Source organism: Lolium perenne, chromosome 6, assembly GCF_019359855.2.
Source record: "Lolium perenne isolate Kyuss_39 chromosome 6, Kyuss_2.0, whole genome shotgun sequence".
Classification (NCBI taxonomy): Eukaryota; Viridiplantae; Streptophyta; class Magnoliopsida; order Poales; family Poaceae; genus Lolium; species Lolium perenne.
Window position 1 is genome coordinate 233,541,766 of NC_067249.2, and position 9,750 is coordinate 233,551,515.

At 41.1% G+C, this 9,750-nt stretch overlaps 1 long non-coding RNA gene across 2 annotated transcripts; it reads right to left on the reverse strand.

Moving 5' to 3' along the window:
• Window positions 1–5,933: 5,933 nt before the first annotated feature.
• Window positions 5,934–7,693, reverse strand: LOC127306009 (uncharacterized). 2 transcript variants are annotated; one of them, XR_007854311.2, is made up of 3 exons: window positions 7,384–7,693; window positions 7,138–7,247; window positions 5,934–6,179 (listed from the first exon to the last, which is right to left on the reverse strand). It is a non-coding gene; the product is annotated as an uncharacterized lncRNA (long non-coding RNA). The 2 variants fall into 2 exon arrangements; XR_011746832.1 differs by lacking the exon at window positions 5,934–6,179 and adding an exon at window positions 6,351–6,805.
• Between the last annotated feature and the right edge of the window lie 2,057 nt (window positions 7,694–9,750).

The window sequence follows — 9,750 nt, forward strand, 5'->3', positions numbered from 1 at the left end:
TCAAACTGTAAAGAAAATGGATGTGTTTGTGGAAAATATTGATTTGATGCCTGGTGGTTATATGACACTATGTTGTAACTCTAGAGTATAGTTAGTGTCCTAGCATGTCTCATGACACGAACAATACCAAAACACCGCTGCCTTGAGGGACGGGACTTAAGACTGGACTGGTAGTGAAACATTAATATGTTTCCTTCTACTATTTTCATACCTATGCATATCGTCCAATTCATATTGAGAGGTATTCTCACAATATGTTTTTGACTCGAGCAGTAAACATTAGGTTCACCATTGTGGGAATTGTGTCAAAAGATCCAAAGTTGAATCATCTCAGCCTTATCTCTACTACTATAGTACACGAGTTTTTGAATTTGGATTAGCCATCTACAGCCGTGCAGAATCAAATATTAGCCGTTGATTTGACCCACTGGGTGAATATCTGCCGTTCATCAGTACACAACCCAATTGATCTAACGGCTGAAATTTTGTGGATTCGCTCTGTACGGACACGCGCCAAAACAAGTGGTTGTAGGACTTTCTAGACTTATCGCGGCGCTGCTTGCTCCCTCTACTATCCCCCAATTATCGTCGGCCCAAGCGCAGAGCTGCTCGGCTGCTGCACATGAAGAGCAAGCGCAGGAGCAGCGCTGCAGCAGACCAGCTTCGGAGACCCAGTTGTAGCAGGTTGCATGGATGGGCAGCTTGCCGACTAGACTCCGGCCAGAGCTACGCATCGGAGCTGAGTACAAGCTTGGTGCTGTCCGTCGGAGAACCGACGCATCCGCCGGTCGACCGGGTCCTCCGGCCCAATTTTGAGGCTGCCCGTCGGAGCAGATTGTTGCATTCGTCTGCCGTCCGGGTGCCCCGGCCCGAGTTCAAGCCATCCACAGCCGTAAGTTGTCCTGGTGGAGATTCAGATCGATGCTAAAAAAAATTGGAGATTCAGATCCGTTTCTTAGGCTTCCATCTCTGCAACCCCGCCTCCATCCCATGGGCATTCATTCGGCAATGCACACAAACAATTCGCCGATTTCATGGCTCAATTTAGCAATATCATGTGAGGTTAAGAAGGGAAAAGGGAGAGGATTTTGTTCGCTCGATTTAAGTCGGATGGGGCTGAGGAAGAGAGAGAAATACAGTTGTTTTCTGTCTGGGTCCAGTGGCAGTACATGAGGCGGCCAACTCTGTAGAGTTTTTTTACTAATCCAAATTGGGACTCCCATAGCAACCCCAAAACTAAATAAACGACTGCACTTCTCTTGCAGGAGTTCAACACGTTGCCTCATTTTTTGTGTGTACTGTCAAGTTAATGTCTGCTATTATCCAAGTATCTTGTATATGTGTTGTTTTATTTGTCAATCCGCACTCTTATCACAACTGAGAGAGTGCAAAAAAATTAAGGTGTGCCTAGCCTCTAATTTTTTCCGAGTCAGCCACTAATCGGCAACAAAAAATTTACAACCAAATTACTTGATCTAGCTCTATTTATTTTCAGGTATGCACAATCGACTTTGAAAATCCATCCAAATCAATAACACCAAAATACCATCGATCTTTAGGAAAACTTGACCAAAATTGTTGTAATGAGTCGAATAGCTCCTGAAAAAAGCTGTTTCCATAAATGAATTTTGCTTGTGTTATTAATCTCCTAGGATCATAATTGTAAAATAGCCGCATTACTTTTAAACCATATTCGCAATCTTATATTAGAACTTGACGTGCGTAGCACGTACCTTCTACTAGTAAACAAAATCAACATCATGCAGTATAATCCTAAAGCAAGGGATCACCATATAGTTTGGACCAGCCAAATTATCTTAGTGGCCAATAGGCAGTTACAGATATATGCTGAAGGGGTCACCAAACAGCAAAATAAACAAGTGATACTACTGTATTTAATTTGTTTTAGCTTAACAAGAAATGAAGTGAACATTATCCCATCAACCAATCGTCAGGAGAGTAGCTTGCTTTATCATACGCGTGTCAATGTGTGTCTCATTGTTGACGGGAACGTCGTCTCACACTGAAAGAATATTAGGTCCTTATGAGTCATTGAAAAGTTGAACCTGAAGCTGAAGGTTTGATTCATAGTGAGGGCCTGAGGGGCTACCATTGCCCTCCTAAACATTCAACTACATGTTGGTTTTCATTGTGCATTCATTGTGCATTCTTGTCAAGTTCTTGTGCATAAATGGATTTTTCGTTAGCAGTAGAACATCAAAGCAATACTGGAGTTGAACATGGCACGCCTCCCCACTTCGTGGGACAGCGGCTGCAACCAGGTACTCGAGCGCGACTCATGCAAGCTCCACACGTTCAACTGTTAACAACAGTAACATTGCACTGCCCGGAAGCAAACATGCAGACAGGGCTCCTGTGGATTTCTACTTTTCTTCCCGATGTGCATACAACCCTTCAGCGACAGGCGTCGTGTAACCTCACCCTGCGGTCCGTCCGTGGCGGCTCCCCAATTTCGTCCTGCCACACTGGTTTCGAGGCTCCCTTCCAACTCTGCGCCCCATCAATCTTATTTTTTGTAAATGTTGACGTTGATTAATCCAGTGACAAAAGTTTGAAGCAGACACCATGCTAAGTTCTTTTAAGGAGACGTCAATTATTGCAATCCTGCTGTGAGAGAAGATGTGATCAATCAAGCACAAAACTTTCAGTGCATACTAAGTTGCTACCTACTACCTATGTTCCACAATGTAATACACGGAGTGATATGCTTTGGCAAACTATTATTTGTTAAAACATACTAGATTATGAAACAGACCCTGGCTACATCTTAGCACACGAAAAACTGTCGAGATGCCAATGCAAATCAACCTATAAAAGGTAGCAATTTTCCCCTTCATGGCTAACATGGGAAAATCATGTCATTAAAATCGCAAAATATGTGGACATAAGAAACAAATGTAGCAAAGGGTTGGCCTTGGACAGAAAATGGATGTGAGTACGATGATCTCACTATGTTCTGGATGCCTCTCACACCTACCAATTCGTTGTAGCTACTCTCCCTTGCCAACATCCTCACTGGAAACTTCAAACTCGCTCTAGGTCCAGTTTGTAAATGCTCTTCACACTATAATCTTTCTTTTATAATGGAGGAATGGTTCCGGAAAGTGTTTTTGGCTCCCGAGCTCCGGTGCTCTCGTCATTTTAAAAATATTATAAAAATATTTTTACAAGTTACTAAAAAATCTGAAAATAATTTTGAGGATTGTCAGTAATACATCTCACAATCATGCAAAATCCCAACCCCGAAATTCGTTTTATTTTGTGCTAGACAAAAATGACAAAATCTGATATGTTTGGTAGATTTGAAAATGACTACTCAGATCTATACTTTTATCATTTTTGTGTAGATCATAGAATATGAAGTATTTGAAGTTGATATTTTACACGTTTATGTAATGCAACATTGACTATATACGAATTTATTTTCAAAAAAAATTGAAACTCAAAAATATGATATTTTATTTAAAAAAACAGGATCACTCGTGTCCATGTGCACTAAATCTATGTCCGAATGGTTCGGTTTAATGCATACATAGGCCCACATGAGCACATGCCATGCATAGCCCGTGAAATTACTATGTTGTTACAAGAAGCAACATAAAAAGGTCACCACCGAACGTCCTCCTTTTCCATGCTAGCTAGGTAAGTACACTAACAAAAACCGATGCAGTACTTTAGGTTGCAATGATGTTTCAGTATAGGAAAATTCCGCTTCCGATTATTTACCTGCTTTCTTTCAATGGTACTAGGAGGCATAGGCGCGGCGACACGCCGCGCCCGTGACTCTATATTTGTAGAGAAGACCCTTGAGCTGAATGATTACATAAAACAAAATATACGCCACTGTTATGATATGCAATTTGCATGCCGTTGATCTGTATTTCAATCAGGCTTTGCATGTAGTGATAGTCCTCTGGCCTAATTAGTTAGCGGTTTTCATATATATTTTGTATCACCTTTGCAAGCAGCTTTTAACAGCTTGTTGAGTGCAGAGTTTGAATTATAATTTTATAGTCATATGAACAAATAGTAGCAGAAAATGGGCTATCATCAGTGACATAAATAGATGATGCTGCAGAATATAAATAGGAAGAGATTTTCATACAGTGGAATTTTTACACTCCATAACATCAATATATATACATATTATAGGATTGCTGGCCATTCAGACATGCCTAATGCCATCTAACTCTTAACTGTAACAGCAAGGCTAGCCTGTTAATGCTAGCTAAGTACTTTGTTTTGTGATGACTGTACATTTTACATTTTTCAGACAGATTATGCAGTTGAAGTAGGTACTATGCAGGGGTAAACCTGAAAATTCAGAGTGATGATGCCTGTGATTGCCAAAATTAGTCGTACTCTACAGTTAGCAAGTTTGTCTCAAATAGATTATATCACTGTGTCAGCTGCCAAGCTGTGAAACTGAGAAAGGGTTTCAGTCGCATATGTGCAGTAAAGACACGCCCAAGGCTGCAGATTTATCGGAGCATACATCATGCTTGTCCTGAGTATAAATAGTAGATCCACTGCGAGAATTTAGATTGTGCACCATGTAAAAGTAGTTGAATGTAAGAACTGAATAGAGGGAAGACCAGATCAATTCCGACACTTATATGGTCCCAGGGAAAGAACAACAAATTAGTAAAGAAGCAATTGATCTTGTCAAGAACATCAAATTAGTAAAGAAGCAATTGATCATGGCATACCATTGTAGGAATCTTTCGGTAGAAACCAAAACACTTGTCAAATAACATAATATTATATCAGGAAGAAACCAAGCGAAATAAGCAAAGAGAGCTAGAGCATTCTTACCTGTACCTGGCAAAACCGACAATCGCGTTTTGTATGGAGAATACCAACTGTCAACTGTATGGATGTAGAAATCTTTGGTGTTTCTATAGAAGAAGTGAAGAACACAACATGCTAGATGACACATCGTTGGAGCAATTAAAATGTGTCGTCTGCTTCGATCATTAGATTGATCTAAGATGAAAAGTTGGAAACTGTAAATTAGTAGTCGTATTAGAATTTGTAATGTTTGAAACCATTTTACTTCTTAAAATTTGAGGTTATTAGATTGGATAATATAGTGTGGCATGTCACATCTCGAAAAACAAACATCTCACATACTGCAAGCGAAAAGTAAGCTGTAAAGATATATACTTGACAAATAAACCTTGCAGATTTTGGTTTCATAGTTAGCATCTTGTAAATAATCATGAACCATGCTGCTCGATTGTTTAGTATCGCACTGTCATTTACAACCTTGAAGATAACAGGCATGTTAAATTCAGATATAGAAACTAATCGAGCAGATATTTGATAGAATATATGCACAAAATTGAAATAGCTCAACGTGGAAGTTATTTATATACCTTCATCATGGTTGGTGTAATTGGAAAGCTTTATATCTAGGGTACCCTTATTTCTAAGCTCGGTGGGGTAAGAAAGATGGTGCTATGTAGTGAAGGTGCATTGATTAAAGAATTGTACAAACCACACAACTGAAACCCATTTGCAGTTTGGTGCATTCTAGTGTCTAGAGATTGTGCTATCTTGAATAAGTTAAAGCTTTCTTGTCCCTATAAAAGATACTCAAATGCCAGGTACAGGTCGATATTTTATATTCTGAAGTTATGCACAAAGGGAAGGGGCAAAGCAAAAGAAACATGTTCTGATCAATGTAACCAGTCCAATAGTATGACAAATGTAAATTTCTCGAATGAACATACTGTTTAATTTAAGAAGCTGTAATAATAAAATGAGCAGCGTTCACATGTTCTCTATGGTATATCCACGCCACTTTTGAACTATAATAAGTTATAACTGATCTCCTTGTAGTCCTAGTGCCATAAACTGAAGTATCAAGGAAGAATTAAACCTAGAGTTCTGCATTGCGATATCGAAATAAAGAAATCAAGGATACTTCCTTTACCCGTGTTATTTTTCTTATAGAAGGATAACTGCAGTATAGGAAATATAAATCATCCTCTATTCTAGTTGTAAACACTAATTCCTAGTATATGACAGTGACAGAGTTAAGTACCTTTTGGGGTGTGTGCGTGTTGTGCTACCTTTTTATCTTTCTTCTCTTTGATCACAAAGTAGGCCCAGCATATCTTTAGATGAAGACACCGTCACCACCTAATCTCCAACTGAAATAAAAAGTCTTGGATAAACATTCATGACTGGAAGGAAAAGTAACATATCCAGTAATTATATGTAATAAATCATATGCTTATTCAAGACCGCAGGTACCACCCATACTAAGAACAACAGGGCCCAGCAGCCTACATAAAAGACGGTGGCATGAAGAAATAAATCCCGAACGGCGTTATGGTCAAGCTAGCAAAAACAAAATATAAGCAAGTTACCTGAATACGAACAACTGAACAGCTTACTATGAGCCGATGAGCATAACTTTAGGATAGACAATTCAGCAAGCCACTACTAACCATGAATATTTTTATGAACTTCAGAAGATGTGAAATACAAATAAACCACACGGAACTTCTGGTGTGCGGATATAGTATACACTACCTTTTTGCTACCTATTTGTTTTGCATAGATCAAACTCAATGTTGAGACAAAGTACCAACAAATCCTAGAAAGAAAGATATCTGAAATATAAGGATGCACGCCAGGAGTTGGCATAGCAGTCCCAGCACTGCGAACTGCAAGGCATACCGACGTCGCCCCGGAAGTATGGATCATCAGAAGCACAAGCTGGCTTGGGACCCCTGAAACTCAAAAGCACCACACTTCGGCTCACTGGTTGAACCTGGTAACATGGAAAGTAGTTTCACCCACGATGATACCTATACACTACCCAAAAATTACGCTCATGGCATTCTTTTAGATCTGAATAATCAGTTTCTAAACTTTTAGCCAAAAAATCATGTGGGTGGCGTGAATGTATTTGGTGCATATACTGACAAAGATTGAATTTGCTACTCCCATATATATGTTGACAAAGATTGAATTCATGAAACTGTTCAACCATTTTGCAGGTGGCATCGTAAAATTCAGAGATCTATTGTAAACAAAACAAAACTAACACCACATGATGGCAAAATATGGGGCGTTCTTGCAATGAGCAATGGACGAACATACCAGCTTTGAAAATGTTGGATAAGGGGTAAGGGACCAGTATTTGCCGTGGCAGCATCCTCTCATATCATTTATTCATTGTCAATATCTTGGAGACCTCTTCCAGCAAATTTCTATAGAAAGCTGAAACTGAAATTAGCCCGTAGATGAAGTTCTCCGGTACGCGCTTTTACGGGAACAAAGCTGAAGTTCTGATTCTGATAATAATAATTAACAAACCAAAATAGAATTAGCCAGATCGAAACACACCTCGCAGCGGCGGGTGCAGTTGAGATCTCGTGCGATTCAGTGGAGTTTGATGACAGATAAAGCCTCCATTAGACTCGAACTAATTTCATACATCCCCTCTATTGTCTTCACGTCAAGGAAAACATTGTAGTCCAGTCTTCCAACTTCAGTTACAGTCAGTACTATTTCCTTAACCATCTCCCTTACATGTTGGCGATGTACATTCTCTCATGTATCACTATGTGATGCAAGCTTTGTTACAGAGACAATGCCTTCAACTCAATGAACAGCTTAGCTTATTCTGTCCGCGAAGAACACCACGCAGCCACCCTCCATACAATTCCTTCAATCAATTTATGAAACGTAAGGTGTGCATAAATAAATAACACAACCATAACTGGAGTCCATATATACTGAACATCTCCTAGTAAGTCCATCATACTTTTATCTGCACAGCATGTAATCCGATTGTATAACAAAGAAACTTTTGCCTAGCTATTTGGTAGAAGAAAATAGTTGGAGTTAATTGGTAGGCCATCTTACCGGCGGTCCAATGTCCAACCTGATGCAAGACATAAACTGCTAGCTACCAGACCAAAATCTATGAGTTGGCTTTCCTAATGCAAAATTGGGTATCAGCGGAAACAAATCTCACGTGGATATCTTGCGTGCTAACTCATGGAGCTAATGAAATTTATGCGAGGAAAGATTAGAACGGATGTACATATTGGGGATCATTTGTGACCTATATCTCTCTCAACAAAATAGGGAAGGGAGTCACCGCGCCAAGCATTGGCAACGAAGACGCTCGCGATAAAGGATTTGAACAGCCAAGAATGGACTGGGATTCAGTAACATTAGACTAGCAGGGCACGGCGTGCCATCACCCCTTTCATCCACCTTCCAATCTGCATCTAACAGCTCACAGCAGGCAAAGGCAAAATGAGAAGGACAGGCACAGACTTTTCACCAACGCGGGCACGACCAGAGGCTTTCGCGGGCGGTCGCGACAGTTCCCGCGCGGCGCTGTTGAGCGGAGACGAGCTCGCGCGCTGCAGCCGCCAGGCGCCGCCGCCGAGCGTCGCCCCACCCCGCGCCGCCGCACAGCCAAGCCCGAACCGTCCCGCGCCGCCGCACCAGCAAGCCTGGACCCGTCCCGCGCCGCCGCACCACCGGAGCCGCCGACCCACCCCGCGCCGTCGCGGCTGCCGAGCGCCGCCGCCCCTGCCAGGCGCTGTCACCGCGCGCCGTCGCCCTCACCTGGCCCTGCGTCCTTCGCCGACCACACCGAGCAGTACCTGACTTGGGTGAAGATTTGGTAAAAACCTATCTGTTTCTGAAATTGTTGTTGATGGATGTGTGTGTTTGCTGGGCAATTTTGTAAATCTCGATATTATAAACGATTACTTAGTATGTTTATCTGAAATTTCGCAGATTTGAGTGAGGAGGTGTACAGTTGGGTGTTCTCTGTTTTCTCCAATTTGACTGAAATTGTTGTGGCAGTGTGAGGTGCAATGGCAGGAATTGAGAAGTGGGTACCTAGAGCTGGTCTGAACTTCAAAAATCTAGATGATGCTTGGCAATTTTTGCTAGCATATGGTGGTCGAACAGGCTTTGATGTTAGGAAGAGAGGCAGCAATATCAGCAAAATTGACCGTAAAGCAACTTCATGCAGATTTGTTTCTATTGGGAGGTTGGATGGAACTTTTGAGGAGGAGCGCATAGTGACCGGTGATCCTTTGACCCAAACAGTTTCATGTACTTGTGGAATCTTCAACCGGGTAGGAATAATGTGTGCACATGGTCTGAAAGTTCTTGACTTGATGAATATAAAGATATTGCCAGCCCACTATGTGTTGAAGAGATGGACTAGAGATGCACAGAAAGGAATTATATTGGACAGACAAGGAAGAAACGTGGTAGCTGATCCACAACTAGAAGCTTCGCTTCGAGTGAAGAATCTGTCTTATAAATTTCTCACCTTGGCCAAAAAAATAGCCAACTCTGAGGAGTGTTGTTTGATGTTAGAAGATGCGATTGAATCCATTGGTCCAAAGTTGGAGGATAAACTGAATGCATCTGCTAGCGCTACGAATGAACCAAGCAAGGAACAAGAAAATATTGATCCAAATGTGCAACAAACAGCCAACTTTCTAAATGCCGCACAATTGAAGAAAAAAGAGGTACACTCCAAAAATATTAAGAGAACCAGAACTTTTATGGAGAAATTGCGCAAGGGAAAGCGCAAGCCAACTAAATCTGCCCCATCAACGACAAAAGGAGCAAAGGTATGTTGCAATATAGAAATTCCTATATGATCTTGTCATGCATCTACTAATATTCTGATGTTTTGGTTTTTTTTTTTTGGTCTCGGGGGTGTTTCTCAAC